This window comes from Sturnira hondurensis, unplaced genomic scaffold, assembly GCF_014824575.4.
Source record: "Sturnira hondurensis isolate 20B ecotype Veracruz unplaced genomic scaffold, ASM1482457v3 Scaffold0010428, whole genome shotgun sequence".
NCBI classification, from domain to species: Eukaryota; Metazoa; Chordata; class Mammalia; order Chiroptera; family Phyllostomidae; genus Sturnira; species Sturnira hondurensis.
The window spans coordinates 5,293,133-5,311,898 of record NW_028083059.1 but is presented as its reverse complement, the minus strand read 5'-3'; the positions used below and the strand labels follow the sequence as shown (position 1 = coordinate 5,311,898).

General features: G+C 40.7%; 1 protein-coding gene across 2 annotated transcripts in view; it reads right to left on the bottom strand.

The window, feature by feature from the left end:
* The window catches only part of ST3GAL6 (ST3 beta-galactoside alpha-2,3-sialyltransferase 6), a 75,690-nt gene that overhangs the window by 38,996 nt on the left and 17,928 nt on the right, over window positions 1-18,766 (bottom strand). For both annotated transcript variants that reach the window (XM_037058918.1, XM_037058920.1), the window contains exon 2: window positions 13,402-13,558. The gene's annotated coding sequence lies outside the window, so the exon portion shown is untranslated. The remainder of the gene's footprint in view (window positions 1-13,401; window positions 13,559-18,766) is intronic.

The following is an 18,766-nucleotide window of genomic DNA, read 5'->3' as shown; positions in this document are numbered from 1 at the left end:
ACTCCTGTGACACACTGGTTGAAAACTGCTGCCCTATCTAACCCACGGGCAGCTGGGTTGGTGGAATGGAAAAACGGACACCTTAAGCAACAGACTGAGTTACTTACTAACTAGAAAACCCACTTTGTCTGGTGGGCAAAGGTGCTTTCCCAACTGCCGATACATTTAAATGACTAACCTGTGGACCCTGCTCCTCTGTACACCAGGCTGGCGATTGAGACTGAGGTGCCCAACGGGGTAAAAGTATGAAAAACAGAGGACACAGCAACAGTCCTAATGTTTGCCCTGAACCAACAAACCATGATAAAGAGAGCAGCAAGCCCTACAGTCTGTGGGATGTTCCCCGAGGACGAGTCAGTTACTTCACACCCGTGGGTGGGGAGAAACTGCTCAGACTCCGGTGGGTTCATTACCCTAAATGCAGTCGGGACGCATGGAAACACACTGCACATGGGCTGGGACTCTCACTCTTGAAAGAAGGGAGAAGCAACTCATGACAGGAAGCACCCCGTCTCTCAGCCAACTGCATGGTTTAAACAACCTGGCCAGGGTCCAACGACTGTGGCCACACTAACAACTAAAACTCAGCTGCAAGTGTAGTTCTCACAGCAGGAGAAGATCAAGTCAAGTACCTACTAAATATTTTTCTTTCTGATCTTAGACTCCTGCTGTTCTGGTTGCATCCAGTTTGTCTTGCACCGTATGTCAGATTCCCTTAATAAACTCTCTTATTACCAGACTGGAGTAAACAGCCTTTTCTTTAGTCTTTTCCCACCCTCCACTTAACGAAGGCAGATTTTCAGTCTTGGGATTTTTGCTGGGTCTGCGTGCATAAACAAAAAGTCAGCTGTTCTCTTTTGCTATGCAGCTGAATGCACGTGTTTGGAGAAAGCCAAATTGATATTTGGCCTACCCTGAATGCAGTCTGTGCTGTATTCTTATTGGTCTGACAGGAAGATGCAACTGGGCGTTGCTCCAGCAGAAAGCCCAGCCTTCGCCGATGCCAAAGGGAGTAAAGCATGTGAGAGATATACAGGGCTGCTGCTTCCATCCCCTCAGGCCTGTGCCTCCCTTTCCACTTTGGTCTGTCTTCCTCACACAGTGTCATGTATGCTATCTTGATGTACTGTGGGGTATTTTAAATATCACCTTAAATTTATCTTGGTAAAAAGCAAGAAATAAATTACATAATATTTAGTGGGGGAAAATAGTGTGGTTCTCTGTTTCTTGAGAAATCATTGGTAAAATCTAAGTGATGGAGAGAATTAAGGCTTGGGATTGTCAGAGTAAAAGTTCAAGACAGTGAGGTGTCTGGGAAGTCAAGTGCATCACTGAAGTGGTTAATGACTCAGAGACAGACAAGACAGCTGGCCCAGAGGCTGCCCCTTACAATGTGTTCAACAAATGGTAGCTTTCCTTCCTCCACTTGTGCTGGATGAACTGAGAACAGTCAAGGAACTGGACTCCAGCTTGGCACTGAAAGGCAATTCACTGTCTATGTGAGAGAGGGGACACCATTAAACACTGTGACCAGAGGCCATGCACCACACTTTATGATGACAAGATAGAGCTATCGGTGCTGAGGGGGACGTGGGCTTGGTGTGTCTCCTCCCTTTGCTGGACCTCAGCAAAATGCTGGTTTTTTTCCATGTAGGTATCACCCAGACATGAATGTAGAATATGTTTAAGACTGTAATGGAAGGCATTTTACCATGGGCCAAAATAGTCACCAAACAACTGCTTAAATACTCAAATTAAATACTTAAGGCTCTTCTCAGTATAGCATCATTTATTCAAACACCCAACAAGGATGACACCAGTATCAGCAATTTTTTTAAAGACATATTTATGTCTAAGATAAGATAGCATGTGACCTAGGGAAAAACTCAGTATTTACAGCTCAGTTTGCTTGCTAGTCACCCAAAACACATTCTTTGGGAAATTTATGTATTATTTCACAGACCTCAGAAGTTTGAGTAACAGACATTTTCACTGCTTTTCCTTCACAAATGTTGTTTAGCTGAAAACAAAGAAGTGTAAGGGAATGTTCTTTTCTCCTTCAAAAAGTAAAGTGAACCCACTCTTGAAGACCCACTGCAGACAGCACCTGAGGAAAACTTCAGAGGCTTAGCCACATTCTCGAATTTCATGAGCAGTTCAAAGTATCCACATTCAAGCTGCAAAATAGCTGGATCAGCCACGACATCGTTGTGACAAGCGTATTGTTCCCCTACCTGCTCACAGGGAAAAACTTCCATAAATAAACAAATTCTCTAATTATATTCTATACATTGAATGACCACTTTGCTTTGAGCAAAATTCTTCAACGGAAAACCAGGTAGAATGCCTGCTTTAAAAAAGTTATAAGGCCCTTCAAGACAGCTTCATTTACTAAAACAAACAAGTTTCCCAGTTCTTAATGTTAAACCGGGCTGCAGCTGATCCTAAGGTTGCATTCCCTAAGACACACTTTACAGTTATATTGGAAAAGCAATTATCCATCTAAAGTGTGAATAGAGGGCCTCAAGGACTCATTGGCAGAGATCAGACATTTATTTCTTCTTAAATTATATGTAACCCAATATAAAAATAACCCACATATGTGTAAGGGAGCTCAGTCTTGGCCACAGTCTTGTCTTTTCTTTAAAAATAAAAGTACATTTTATTTGTTCATAAAACACTGTATGTCCATTTCACTTAAGGATCAAAACAGGCTTTATAAGTGGATGTGGGGGAATGCTCTTGATTACTGAGGGAACTGAAAGTTTCTGAAGTGAGTTGTCCCAGGTCACACAGTTTCAGAGACAGAAACAGACGTAAGGTCTGACCACTTTATTCTCAGGGTTCTATTTCTGGTGTCATCCTGTCTCTTAAAATAAAAAGCATTAGGGGAACTCAAAAAAGAGAATTCTAATCAGTAACTTCCTGACAGAACGCCAGTCAGTTACTGGTGTAAGAGAAGTCACTCCAGGGCCACGTTCTGCAAGCGGACACAGCAGGTCTGTGGGTCAGCACTGGCCTGGACTTGTTAACATTCCCTACTTGATCTGAACGTCTGGGGCTGAGGTAAGTGCGCTGAAACAAGCACCTTTCAACTTGGTTCTTACGCATACTAAAGTGTGAGCATCGCTGCTCCTAGGACATCAGAGCATGGAGGGAAAGAACCATGGGAGAGGGGGCGGAGTTACTGAAACATGGAGACCACGACAGAAATTACAGTGGTTACCCCACTGGACGGAAAAGGTCTGTGACAGCAGGACTGTCTTGTCTATCATTTTATTTCCAGCACCTCTGATAAAACCTGTCACATAGAAGATGATATGTATATAGTTCTTGAATACAGTTACAGATCCCATAACTATAAGCCTGTATTACTATTTTTTATCCAACATGCCTAGCACATGGAAAATGCCCAGTAAATAATGGCTGATTAGAATCATTGATATAAAAGCACTAAATTAAAAAATAAAAGAGCCCTGACTGGTGTGGCTTAGTTGGATGGGCATCATCCCTCAAAGAGAAAGGTCACCAGTTCTATTCCTGGTCAGGGCACTCGCCTAGGTTATGGGTTTGGTCCCCAGTTGGTCCCCCAGGAGGTAACCAAGCAATGTTTTTCTCTCACATCAATGCTTCTCTCCTTCTCTTTCTCCCTCCCGTCCCCCCTCTCTAAAAATAAATAAATGAATAAATAGTATGAGTGCTTAGCATGTACCAAGGCCTGTGATCAATGCTTTGGGTGAACTGTCTCATGTAACCATCACAATTGTGAGGGGTGTGGTAAACTTACAGTTCTCACTGTCAGATGAGGAAACCAAAGCTCTGAGCATAGCAGTGTCTTTCCTGAGCTGATAAGCAGCAGAAACAGGACTCAAACCTTTATCTACCAGACCAGAGCCCATGCCTCTCCCCTAACGTGAACTTTTGCAAATGCGCACAGGCCCAGCCTTCTGAAACCACACGAAACATTACAGAATGTTTCTCTATCTGTGTATCCCATCAGCTCCTTAAGCAGTATCAATTCCAGGGGTTGGTGACATGGAGAGAAAGGCTACAGTCACAAACTGGGCTGAAATTAAACTGTATTACTCCCAACCTTGTTCTTCCCAATCCCATTCTTTTGGAATTTAGTAAATCCATTCTCTTTTTCTCTGTGGCTCTGTTGAGTGTCTTACAGTGGTGACTCTCAACCTCTGGTATGCACTAGAGTCAAATGAGAGGGCACCCCTGAGTCCCCGCGCAGCCATGGCAACATGGCTTACAGAAACCACCACGCAAAAAAAGATAACCTATGGAATCTCACTTGAAAATGGCCATATTTTTATTTTAGGCTCTCTTACTACCTGTTTGGGTTTTATTTCCCAACAATATACTAGAAAAAAGTACATTCAGCAATAATTCTGGAAGTATTTTTCTATTCACCACATGTAAAAACCACTTGGGTATCTCAGTACCATACAACACCAAGGAAGAAAATCTTTCAAGTTCACTTGTCCGGAAGCTCAGCACAAACGCACAGACCCCGCCCACCTGACCTCTCTGCACCCAGTTTCCTTTAGACCAGGCTGCAGGAACTTCCTGTGATGCCCACGTGCAATGTCAGCCCCGCCCCTGGCTCTGGGGCAGATGCTGGCCCCATGAAAGGGGGCCTGAGGAGCCCTCCAGTAACAACTCGACAGCTTCGTCGGGTTCCTGCTGATTCTGTTAGGCTGGATAAATTGAAAACCAAGGCAGGGAGTGGGAGGAAGACCTGTCTCACTCATTAATTCAGCAGTCCTGAGCCTGGTCAGATAAGATTGTCATCTGGTTGTGTTCTGAAAATTTCAAGAAAAAAAAAAACCACGAGAGCTGAGGAGGGGAGCCCTTGAAACTTTCTACATACCATTTCCACTATCTGAGAAAGACAGCCTCTGAAACAAGGTCTGGAGAGGGGAGAAAGAGGGGAACCTAGAAGTCAGAGCACTCAGACTAGCTAGGTGCCTGCTTGCAGCTTCATGCTCATGTTCATTTCTCAAAACTTGCTATCTCACTTCCACAACATGTGTTGTCTCTGGCTTGAGTTCATCTCTCACAAACAAGACAAGAACCAAGAAGGGGGCATCCCCTAACTTGGGTCTCCCCAGTAACAACTCCACCCTGAACCTGGACATATCTTCTAGGCCTGGGTTCCTGCTGCAAGGTCCTGGATTCAGCCCTAATTCTTCAGTGTCTGCGTTCTTCTCTTTCAGCCACCCTGGCAGCTCTGCAGCCAAACTTCGAATCCCTAGTAACTAGGATCCTAAACTAGGCCCTCATCCCTTCGGTCCCCTTATGCTACCTATTTCCTCTGTGACAGATGTCCTGCCCTTCTGCTGCTCTGTCTCCCCTGACCCTCAACACACTGCTGCCCAACAGTAACACCCAATCATTTCATCGCCGTGAAAAACAGAAAAGGACCCCTCTCTGGCTCTACAAAGCCCCATGACCACATAACTTGGCAGAGGCAGGATTTCAGCCACAACTTTCCCCTTTGCCAGGTGCCCCTGTTCACACTTGTCCACACAACCGTACCAGGTGGCCCTGCTGTTGGTCTGTGACCATTGAGCCCTGGAAGAGGCCCTTCTCCATTCAGGTGTCCACCACTCCTCAGCTCACAGTGACTCACACCCAAGACTGTCAGAACTGAGCCAAAAAACTTACATCCTGCCTTCTCTCCTCTTTGTTCGAGGTCAGGCACAAATAATGCCCCCCCTTTTATTACAAAATCTTTTATTACAAAATCAAGTATAAGCATGTAATTTTGTAACATAACAATATAACACTCAAGCCCACCATATAACATCTTAGGTGAAATGCTCGAATTAAAACTATAAATTATTACACCCATATTATTACCCTCCCAACTGCACCAAGCAGGCGTTACTTCTGCCAGCCCCCTGTATGTGTTACTTGGTTGATGACTATTCTCTGCAATCACATGTCCATGTGAGTATTGGCTCCAGCTCTAGCTGTGCATTAATGTCCAGATTCCAGTCCAGCCCCACCGTCCCCTAAGCCTCCTGTACCTGGCCATCTTCACAGAGCCCAAGCTTTGACAGAGACACAAAGGATGCCCCATGATGGATACAGAGACCTCAGTCCTCTCCAGCTCACTCACTACCCCTATTTTAAATGTGGTCCTTATCACTAATTGGATGATCCAAAGGTGTCCATCATCTCATTGCCATACCAGGGGCCTCCGCCACTGGTACTGATGATCCTGTAAATGACAGGTCGTTCAGTACTTACCAAATGCGAAACACTGAACCCAAGCCCTGTGCACACATGAGCAGGAATGTGGGGGCATTATCACCCCCATGCTGGAGATACTTAATTCCCAGATCGGTGGCCAGAACTCAAACTCAGTCTGTCTGGGGTTTTCACTTGTACATCATAGGAAACTATAAAATTATACCTAAACTATAAAACTATGTTTTTAAACTATAAAATTGTGAATGTAATATATTCACTTAATAGCTTTTTAAAGTAAAGCAAGAGAATAATATACATTAAATATATACATTTATTAAAATATACTTAGAAACATCATAATATGAAAAACTATTGATTTCACAATTAAAGGGATAAATCTTAATGTATCAATAGTCTGGCTTATGCAATTTTGTTATACGGAGCCAAAAATGCTCAATAGACCATAGTAAAGTATAAAATAGCATACATAAAATTAAGTAATATGCAATATTCCACCTGAAAAAGCTAAATTTAAATTTGAAGTGTTGAGCTACTGCTATCTGATACAAATTGAGGGGGGTAAAAGTCTGACATTGCTGAGTAAATTAACAGAAAATTATAAGTGGATTTATGTGCCCTCCAAAAAAAATTATTTGTACAGTTTCAACAAATTGGACCAACAAAATTCTGACTGATTTCTAAATTCATCATTATTTTTTTCTTTCTGCAAAGCAGAATGTGTACCGTTAACTTACTCTCTCTCCTTTGCCCCAGTTCTGGGAAAACAGTGAGGTGTTGCTAGTTTCTGCACACCCACCCAGACACGCTTCTCCTTCAACCTTGCAAGAAAGCCAGGGCTTTTGCTAGGCTTCATCCTGAGCACATGCAGCCAGATACTTGCACCTCGTTAGAGCTAAGCTTTCACTACCAACATAGACAACTGAATCCTCCCCTGCAAATGGGGTATGCTCACTGCAAAGAATAGAAAAAGGAGAAAAATGACATTTTGGCAGAATCTGGGTGTTTGAGTAGCACCGTTGGGCACACTCAAATCATTCCACTAACAGCATACTACACTGGGCGATAAAAATAAGGGAACTAAACTTCCTGTTTTTGAGATTTCTCCCTTTAGATTCAGTGGCATTGAAAATACATAAAGTTGTTAAGGGAATTTCTTGTGTTCCTACTGTTTATTCATATTTTCTGCCAGAGACCCATTTCTTCTCCCAGAGTGGACATTTTCTCTATTTCCTTATATTTAAGTCCCACTAAAGGAAAAGATAGCCTCCAAGAAGTATTAGATAGTGTCAACAGTTTCAGGATTGCAGCCAATTTTTTCAATTAAGTTTACCAAGATAAAAACTTTATACAATAAAATTAGCCACTGTATCATGTACAGTTTGATGAGTTTTGACAAATGCATATAGTCGTGTAACCACCACCAAAATCGTACTAAACATTTCCATCAGCCCCATTTAGCTGACTTCCTCACCCCAGTTCCTGTCTTTGATCTGTTTACCACTGTAGTTTTGCTTTTTCTAAAAGTATAAATAGAATCATCCACTATGTTGTCTTATTTATGGCTTATTTCAAGTAGTATAGCACTTTTGAAAAATTTCCATGTTGTTGCTTCTACCAGGAAAAGTCCTTTTTACTGCTAATATTTCATTGTGCATCAATTCCATAATTTGTTTATCAGTCCACCCGTTAACAGACATTTGGTTTCTCCTCAGTTTTTGGTTACTGTAAATAAAGCTACACTGACCATTTAAGTACAAGTCTTTGGGTGGGCATATGTCTTCATGGGTCATATAGTAAATGTACATTTAAATTTATATGAAAATTTTATATTTCATTCTGATGCCTATTTCTGAACAACAGATTTGCTTCATTCCCTCAGTTAAAAGGAAAAAGCCCCCACCTATAACAATTCAAATTACTGACACAACTGAATAACACAAACCACTGAGAGAGGTAAGAAATGAACTATGAACTAACCTGTTCATAATATCTAGCACTCATCTACGTCAGAACACAGGGTACACAGTTCACGGTCTGGTGAGGGAGCCAAGTTACACTGTTTCAGAGTATCTGTTGTGAGAATAAAAGCCAAATGTCTTGGACCCCTGCTACTCAAAGTGTGGTCCCCTGGCCAGCAACATGGGCATCACCAGGGAACCAGACAGAACTGCAGCATCTCAGCCCCACCGCTTTATCCTTCGAGTCAGATCTGCATTTCAACAAGGTCCCAGGTGATCTGTGTTGGAGAACCACCCTGGAGGTGTGAGGAGAAAAGGAATGACCGCCACTCAGAGGATCGGGGTTTCACCAAAACAATCTTTCAGAGGAACTGAAGCTCATTCTAAATTCCATGCTAGCTCTTTTTATTATTATTATTATATTTTATTGACTACGCCATTACAGTTGTCCTGATTTTTCCCCCTTTTCCCCCCTGTACCCAGCAACACCCACTCCCTCAGGCACTACCCCCACCAGTGTTCATGTCCATGGGTCGGTCTTGTGTATATGTTTCTGGGCTGCTCCAATAACTCCACTGTACTTTACTTCCCCACGACCATTCTGTGACTACCTATTTATACTTCTTAATCCCCTCACCTCTTCACCCAATCCCCCACCCATCTGGCAACCATCAAAATGCTCTCAGTATCAATGATTCTGTCTCCGTTCTTGTTTGCCCAGTTTGTTTTTTAGATTCAATTGTTGAAAGATTTATGTTTTTTTCTGCCATTTTATTGTTCAGAGTTTTGACCTTTTCTTAAATAAGTCCCTTTAACATTTCGTATAATAATGGTTTGGTGATGACAAACTCCTTTAGTATTTTCTTGTCTGGGAAGCTCTTTATCTGCCCTTGATTTTATCTCTTCTAAAAGTCCTTTGGGCTTGATCTTCTAAAATTTCCAATCAACAGAATTTTCCCTCCAGAAGCTAGTCAGAGTCTCTGAAAAGCAGCAAAAACTTCCCCTCGCCATTGTACGGGATGTTTATAGTTTCTTTATAAATTCACTAGACATTTTCCTTTGCATATTGTTTTCTTATCCTTCCATTTACTACCTGTATCACTAAGACACTGCTGGTATTTCTGAGAGGAAATACAGAGCAGTGGGCAAAAGTAGGTTTACAGATGTTTGTATGGAAAAAGACAAATTAATTGATAATACAGGAATGAACTCCATCTTTAGAGTATTCACGACTGGAAGCCTACTTTGCCCCACTGTACAGAGGACTCCTCTCAGCTCACACCTACAGGGCACACACTTCCTTCTACATCGCCCTCCGAATCACCTGCGAGTTTTAGCCAAAGCACCAGCCAAACCTTTACACCAATTTCCAATTATTGCTACTCGCAATTTTCACCCAAGCACTGCAGATCTGAGAGCTGGAAAATCTCCAAGGATTCAGGTATTTAATTAGAGTAAGGTCTTAAGTCACCATATTCCGGGACAGGCAGCCAAGCCGTAGAGGAATTTAAAATCTTGCCAAAGGTTACCTCACTTAGAAGCGGCACTGTCTGTCGCTCAGCAGAACGTTTTCATCCTCTCTGCTCCCTGTGGTCCTGAACCACCTCCCTTCGGTGGCACTGCTCCAGCCTGGGTCTCACCCTCTAACTCCTCAGCCTGGGCTTCTGGGTCTCCTCTTCCTCCTCAGCACACCTAAATACAGGTGTTCTCCAGTTCTTATCTTCATCCTGTCTCCTAAACCCACGTTCGCATGACTTCTCAGCTACTAGCAATAATTTCCAATCTTTCTTTCCTTTAAACCAGCCAACATGTTGCACCTGGCATGAAATCCTCTAAGCCCGACTCTCACGTGGTCACCCATCCACGGGGGCTTTCATTGTCTGCCAAATACACATAAAATCACTTAGCCTGGCACTGAAGACTTCTATCAGCTGTCACTTCATCTTCTCATCTTCATTCAACTTATTCTTTGTAGGTAGCAGCATAATTAGGGTCAAGGTCATCTGCTTGGCTATCAGCCCTCAGGTTTGAGTCTCAGCCCTGCCTCCCACTGGTTCTATGACCCTGGGAGGTTGCTTAACCTCTTTATACCTCAGTTTCCTCTCCTGTAGAATGGGAATAATGGTGTAACCTAACAGAGCTCTTGTAAGTAGTAAATACAGAACACTTAGATATACGTCTCTAAGACATATAAATATTAGCGGACATATTAGCGGTAAAAAGGACTTTTCCTGGTAGAAGCAACAACATGGACATTTTTCAAAAGTGTTACACTACTTGAAATAAGCCATAAATAAGATAACATACTGTATGATGGTAAGAACTGTCCTAATCTTGTTTTAATTCTTCTTTTAAAAATAATGAAGTATTGAGTTGGCCAAAAAGCTCATTTGTTTTTTTCCGTAAGAAGGCTCCAGTAGTGCTTAGTTGTCTTTAACTTTATTTGAAATAATTTTGTTAGATTGTATTGTGACAGCTGTCGTGTCAGTGTGCACATTTAAAAAAAAACTTACCAAAATTGGTAAATTTTTATATAGCCATTTTAATATTGAAGATGAAAGAAAATAGACAAGATCTTTGGCATATTTTGCTTCATTTTGAGAAAGGTAAAAATGAAACTGAAACACACACACACACACAAAGATTTGTGCACTGTATGGAGGAGATGCTGTGACTGATCAAACATGTCAAAAGTGAGTTGCAAAGTTTTGTGCTGGAGATTTCTTGCTGGACAATGCTCTACATTTGGGTAGACCAGTTGAAGTTGATCGTTTTCAAACCGAGACATTAATTGAGAACAATCAACATTATACAGGGGACAGCCAACATACTCAAAATATCAAAATCAATAAAGTTATTGGTAAAAGTGACAAATATGTCTTTCATTTTACAGAAAAAAACATATGGCCTTTTTAGTCAACCCAATATTAGCTGCCCATTCACCAAGACCTCATTAAAAAACTATATAATATCCTTAAAAAGATCCTAAAGAACTTGAAATATTGAGTGAATAATGGCCTCAGAAAAACTAAGCTTCCATTACTATTGCTATGATTTCTGCACATTCATTTCAACATTTCAAAATATCTGTGATAGGAAGCCTTATTTATCTTCTTCTGAATGGGAAATGAAAGTCATTCAACATAGTAATAATTCACAAGCAAAACTCGTCTTAGAATTATACCCTATTTCTGGCTTTAGGACCCACACCTTTTTATGCTTTCCATAATAAAACTGCTCTGAATCAATAAAAACAAATAATCCAGATTTGTAATCAGCATATCAAATTGAAGCAAAGAATAAAATCAAGAACTCTACAAACAGCCTAAGCTGCAGAGTAGGTTGTGTGTGTGTGTGTGTGTGTGTGTCCATTTTTATTTATTTTTTTATTTAATTATTGTTCAAGTACAGTTTTCTGTCTTTTACTCCCATCCTAGCCCACCCCCAGGGTGCTCCCCACCTCCCTCCCATTTCCACCCCCCTTAGTTGTTGTCCATGTGTCCTTTATACTAGTTCCTGTAAATCCTTCCCCTATTTCCCCTGAAATTCCCTCCCCTCTCCCCTCTAGTCACTGTCCCCCTGTTCTCTATTTCAGTGTCTTTGTTTTTATTTTGCTTGCTTGTTTGTTTTGTTGTTTAGCTTCCTGTTAAAGGTGAGATCATATGGTATTTGTCTTTTACCACCTGGCTTATTTCACTCAGCATGATGCTAGGTTTCATCTTTCACTCTGGTTTGGATCCATTCTGTTGAGAAGGATTCAAATGTTGTGTTCTATGCTCAGAAGCAAATACCAGGGTCAGTCCGCAGTGCCTAACAAGATAAAAAAGAGTTGACTATCCTTGGCCCTAGACTAGAGAATGAGGACAGAAGAATAACCACTTGCTATGGAAGGCAATAAAGAGTTTAAATTTTCTGAACACTATATGAAAAAAACTATTTTAAATGCTTTAGATGAATAATCCTTTTAATCCTCAAAACTGCCCCCTTAGGAAAGGTACTAACTGGCACCCCTATCATACAGATGAAGACAGTAAAGCCCAGGGAAGTTACAATGTACCCAAGACCAGCCAAATAGTAAGCAGCTGGGATTTGAACCCAGGCACACACCAGAATCCATGCTCTTCACCATTATGCTATAAAGATTGAAAACATTTCCATGTTCTGGATGCCAGGAAATGTAAAGATTGACAGGAAAGGCAGTTCCACAAATAACTAAGATGATTAGAGCCCAGATCCTACTGAATCACGACGTTTCTGTCAGAAAGAAACCTGAAGATCCAGCCCTGCGTCCAGCCTGGGATCACGGTCTCAGGAGTTCAGCAAAACCCTGCGGTCAGGTCACTGGGAGAAGGCTTTGCAACCACTCACGATAATTCTGGGTTGAATTACGAAGAGATCAAGAGAATCTCAGGGACTCAATCCCAAAATCATTATAAATGTCCAAATTCGCCAGCAGCACTGAATCATGAAGTTCTCAGTCAATAAGTGCCCTTCACAAAACGATTCCCAAATAAAACAGTAATGAAATAAGTCCACACTAGGGTAATTGTTCCCTGACAAACCTTAACAAACCAGAAAGACTGTATGGATTCATTGGTAAAACATCAAGCTAATTCTGGGTGGACATTTGAGCTCCAGAGCATTCTCAGAATAAATTTATAAATTGAGATTCCAGGGATACTAAGGAGAATATACCTAAAAATTTTATTAAGGTACTTTAATAATAAAATCATTATTAATTGTAGCATTTAAAGGCAGAGAGGTAATAAAAGTTTATTCTACTGAGGAAAAAAAGGCATAGAACGGCTAAGTAAGCATCTTGCCCAAAGCTACACAGCTTCTTAACAGCAGCTTCTGTAATACTTGTGATTCACGTAACGTTCTAGTTTCAACTTCAGAGTTTTCTTACTCTTTCACTTCCAGATTGGTTTAAAACAGTCCTAAGAAAGGCCCATTCAGATTGAGAATAAAAATAATATTTAAAACTTCCATAACTCAACTTTGGGGTATGCTGTAGTAGAGTCATTGGTTATATTAATAGTCTCACGGGCCCTTTGGCCTCATGTTCAATTCATAACAGATAAGCAGGCAGTGATAGACAAAGGAGGGGGTATTTTAAAGTCACCTGCTTGAGATGGAAACATTGTACCATTGTATAAGAACATTTCAAGTGTCCAAGCTTAACTGAGACAATGGCAGTGGTGCCTTTGCCTACCTGCACTATTAAGAAATCTGTTTCCCAGCGGCCCTCCGGTCCCGAAGGTGGAGGCTGTGGTGAGCGTGCCGCAGTTTTCAGGAGGCTGTCTGCGAAATTCTGGTACCGCTACAAACTATCCAGGACGGAGGCTGTGTCGCTTCTTCTCCGGCAAGACCTGAAATAAAACACAGAGACAGCATGTGTGTAAGAGTGGCTCCGCTATCCAAGAAAAATTGTAATCCATTAGAAACCTTTTAATAAAAATACTTTTATTAAACTCACTCCTGATCCCTCCTAAAACGCTTTACAGGATAATGAAATTACCCAAAACAAAACAAAACAAAAATCCAACAGCAAAACCAGCAACATACAAGTATATTACATTACTGTAGTTCATGACTGGTTAGCCACAGGATCCAGCTCAGTCTCCTTAAAAAAAAAAATAACATATCCAGCTCAATTAATCCAAAGCAACCTGGTAATGAAAGAACCATCTGTCTTATTTTTCAGCTTCTCTCCACACATACACACAGCTTTATTGTTAAACGTAGAGGTGAGAGGTGGGGCTGTTCCTCTGCAGGGGAAGGGAAGGGAAGGGAGGGGCCCGAGAAGGAGGAGGAGGTCAAGGAGAATGAAAATATCAGGAAGAAAGTGGTGAGAGAAAGCGTGGGGACATCAGTAAAAATAGCAAGCAGTTTAAGAATGTGCTGTGGCCACTTTCTGAAAAAATTTTTTGAAAAGAAGTCTTTAAATGCTCCTGCGACAGCTTGTCTTCCATGAGACTAACCCGGATACAAAAACCACCATCAACAGCAAGACTTGCAGCTCTGCATTTCCTGTGTTAGCAGAAAATGGTTTTTTTTTTTTTAATTTTGAGAAACAAATATGAAAACCAACAAAAATATGTCAAAGGTTTGATTTCAGAAGCCACCTATGAACTCTTCCCCACAAGCAACTACTTATGCTTTATTATGAAAATCATATAGTAACATGAAAACATGTTTAGATTCTACGGAGTAAAGAAAGAAAATTTTCAAAAGCTGAGCACACTAACGTTATTTCTACGTGTTCGGTGTGTGTGTGTGATACATTACTGAAAGCTGCTGAAGAAAAACAAAATCAGTTCATCTGCTGACTTGTGGACTACAGCAATTTTTCTCTGAAAAGTTTTAAAATTTTAATGTCCATCTAAAATCCAGATCTTAAAACTAAAATCTTAAATCTTAAAATTTAGAGAAACAGAAGAATGCCTATTTTCATATATTCCTACAGATGCACTTAACTTTTCAAGTGCTAAGTAGCTGACACACTTATAAACTGGAAGGCAAACTGCCATTGGTTAGAGGCCAGGCTGTCGTTAGAACAGAAGTCTCCGAAGTCTCCACCCTGACACAGACTTTCGAACCTCAGGAAATCACGGCTAATAGTAAGTGTGTGTGCCTCGGCAGCATTCTCCCTAAGCGCATATAAACACAGCTCCGGAGTTTCTATGGCCTTCTGCCTATTGCTCTTTATCACCAGCTGAGGCAAAGGGGGCAGTCGCAATATTGAAGTTGGAAGTGCCCTTTTAAGATATTCTAGTCCAAGTCAGTGAGTAAAGAAACCCGAGCATCTTGTTGAAATTTGATTCAGTAGGTTTGGGGGACCTGAGAATCTGCATTTCTGCAAGCTCCCATGTGATGCCAGTGCTGTGGGTTAAAACTGTGAGTCTTGTCAAGGCTGTATGTAGCTTGACTGCAAGCACTAGAGTGTTATCTAAACCGGTGTTTGCCAAGTGCAGTCTTCAACCATGTGACTTTAAAAGTCCTCTTTACCCCTGATTTTGGGGCAGAGGATTAATAAATAGGTTAACTGGTTACAAGCAGGACTTTGCAAATCCACACACTCCAGTGTCCAAAAAAAAGGTGCCTTAGTATCTTGCAGGACTGGCCGATCATACTTCTGAGCAATAAGTAATTCTGCACAATTCTAAGGAAGAGATAAGATGTTTCAGTTCCATTTTTTTTTAATGGTGCTCTTACTGCAAGCTTGGCAGATAAATAAGCATATTCTGATGAATGAGTGAGAGCATGAATATATGCATTCAGAATGCAATTATTTATGATGTCAGTATACTACAGTTAACAGTACGAAGAGAAAATACAGCTACAAAGTAATAGTTTCCACTGTTTTGTGCTATAAAATCTCCAAAGGTGGGGAAGGGGAAAGTCTTCCAAGGCTATAATCTGTAGTGTGCTTTATCAAGGTAGAGTTTTGCATTATTTTTCTAACCCTGGAATTTCACCTCCCTACCATCCATCTGAGTCATAAAAATTCCTTCAATGCTTAGAAAGCCCCCACCCTTTCTTGCTTGTATTTTTGCTCTGCTTCCCTACTTAGCTAATAAAGTTGGGCTTACAATCAGCTCAAAATCCCATGTGATATCTTTCCTGGATAATTATACTAATATCTTAACACAAAAACCTTCCTCAAAGCATTTTAAAGTATTTTTAGGTTTCTCTCCCAGAGTAAACAAGCCCACAACTAAGGGGGAAGCAGTTTCTTGCCTTTTCTTCAGCTTTGAAAGTCTCCCTTCCAATGGGCTTACTGTTTTAGTTTGCTTAAAAGTTGTAAGAATTCCACTTGACTTACAAATCCCTTTTTCATTACATCAGTTTATTCTGATTGAGCCTAGTTTATTCTGCTCCCTGGGAAGTATCATCTCTTGTTTGCTAATTCCTCTTTTGCTATTTTTAAAAGAAAAGATGTGATGCCCTGCCTAGTGTGGCTCACTGGATTAAGTGCCAACCTGCAAACCAAAGGGTCACGGGTTCAATTCTCAGTCAGGGCACATGCCTGGGTTGCAGGCCAGGTGCCCAGTAGGGGGCACACAAGAGGCAACCACACATCAATGTTTCTCTCCCTCTCTTTCTCCCTCCCTCCCCCTCTCTCTAAAAATGAATAAATAAAATCTTTAAAAAAGGAAAAAAGTGAATTAATTTAACAGTGAACAATCTGATAAAGTAATCAAACCGTAAGATCAAAGTTCGAGAAATGTTCCTGCTCCCCTCCCCGCGCCCCCCAACACCAGATGATCCTCTAAAACCTCTGAAGTGACAAAAGCGACGCAACCCTTCATTGGGTTACCTTAGCATTTATTATGGCAAATAAACCAATACATGTGAAACATATTCTTATACAATTATATAATCCTAGATTTATCTCTTTTAGTCAAAGTACATTGAGTCAAGTTCATTTCCTGAAAATATTCACTCTAAAAGTTTTCACCTTCTGGGGTAACTTTATTCATCTAGTCAATAAATAATTTCCCAGTGCCTACTCTAAGTCAAAGATTGGTGTAGATACTGATGATACAGTAGTGAAGAAGACAAAGTCTACAATCCAGGACAGAGTAGTTCACGAGTACTGTATTTGGCCATATATAGTGCACACTTTTTGCCCAAATTTTTGAGGGAAAGAGAAGGATGCACATTATATGCGGAGAGTACTAATCCCATGTCTGTATATTTTTAATTCTTTTGTTTATGCTTATGCATTAAAAGTGTAAATCTAAAAAGCAATAATGATATCCATGGGCAAAATAATGCCCTGGAATATGATAAATCAGTTTTGTTTCTAAATATAAATAAATAAATAAATAATTGAATTTAAAAAATTAAAATGAAGGATTTTTTTCCCTGAAAGTCTGGGCCAAAAACATGGGTGAACACTATACACAGGAGTGCATTATACATGGCAAAACACGTAACTTTTTTTATGAGTATAGTACTGTTTGCTCTATTATTCTCTTTATTTTTGAAACTTTTATCCTTTAAAAATAATTATAAAAATCTTTCTGCCCTGGCTGGCGTAGCTCAGTGGATTGAGCGCGGGCCTGCGAACCAGACGATCGCGGTTCGATTCCCAGTCAGGGCACATGCTTGGGTTGCAAGCCGGTTCCTTGCAGGCTAACTACCAACAGGGGATGCACAAAAGGCAACCATACGTTGATGTTTCTCTCCCTCTCTCCTTCCCCTCTAAAAATAAATAAATAAATAAAGTCTTTAAAAACTGTTACCCCCAAAAGAGTTTGTTTAAAAAAAAAAATCTTTCTGACAGGTTGTGATGAAATGTTAGATTAAAATAACAGAATACAAAAATCTGCAGTATAATTGCAATAATATACTATGTATCACTTTAAGTAGGATGGTTTTTTAAAACTAGTTTTTATTGAGCAAATACTACATGCTAAGAGGCTTAACGAGAGGATAAATAGCCTGTCCGAAGTCACAGAACAAGCTGGGAGGGAATTTTACTTTGAATCCATGTGTCTGTACCTCCAGAACCTGTGCTCTTAACCCCTCTGGGTAACTTTTAACGAACAACTGCGGTTTGAGTAGGAACTGGCCCAAGGTGGGGAAGAATGGGAGGCTTCTCTGAAGAAGCTGAGAGAGTTCTTGGAAAACCCCTCTGCGAAAGAAAGAGTTCACCAGATGAAATTAGGGTGGAAATAAAGAGCATTCCAGGCTGAAGAAACAGCATTCACAAAGACTCAGGGGTAGAAATGAAAGTACTGCACTGAAAGAATCGAGGCTGCTCATAGGCGTGATGATGAAAATATTGATAGCTAATCTTTGTTGCATAGCAACAATCTCTGTTGTGTGGACTGATAGGATCCTCACAACAGCGCCGAGACGTGCCTATCTCATTCTACAGATAGGAAACTGAGGCTAAGAGGAGTTCACTCGTCCAAGATCTCAGAGCTAGAAGATGTCAAGCCAGGGTTTGGCCTAGGCAGTCTGCTGCTGGGGTCTGTATTCCTAACCTGTGAGCTGTTTCCCGAGAGCCAGGTCAACCCGGAGGTTTCCTCTTGTTCAAGATGCATTCTGTCAACTTTCATCTTTCACAGAATAACATCATAAAATACAGACGTATTAGAACAGCTTCAGTCTCATTCTGAGTCGTGACAAATGTATACCTCTGAGTTGGAACTTTTCTCCTTAGGAAATACCACATGGAATGTTTTATCATGAAAATGTTAATAGAAGCATATATGTCAATATAACAAATGCCCATGAACCCGAAAACCAAAATAACCATATCTTTTAGAAATTTTCTTAAATGTAGATTTAATTCCCCTCCCTACCTCAGTTACTCTTCTCCCAGAGGCAACCACAACCATGAATTCGATAGAGAGCCAGTCCAGTTTTTATTCATACATCGGCACAAGCACATACATTCATAAATATCACATGGTATGCAAGACTGTTTTCTGTGGTGTTTAACATTTGCATACACAACATTCTGAAATTTGTTTTTTTCACTCTACACTTTGGGTTTTGAGGTCCATCCATATTGATGAACAAAGGTCTATTAATCAAATATATCATCATTAACCATTCTT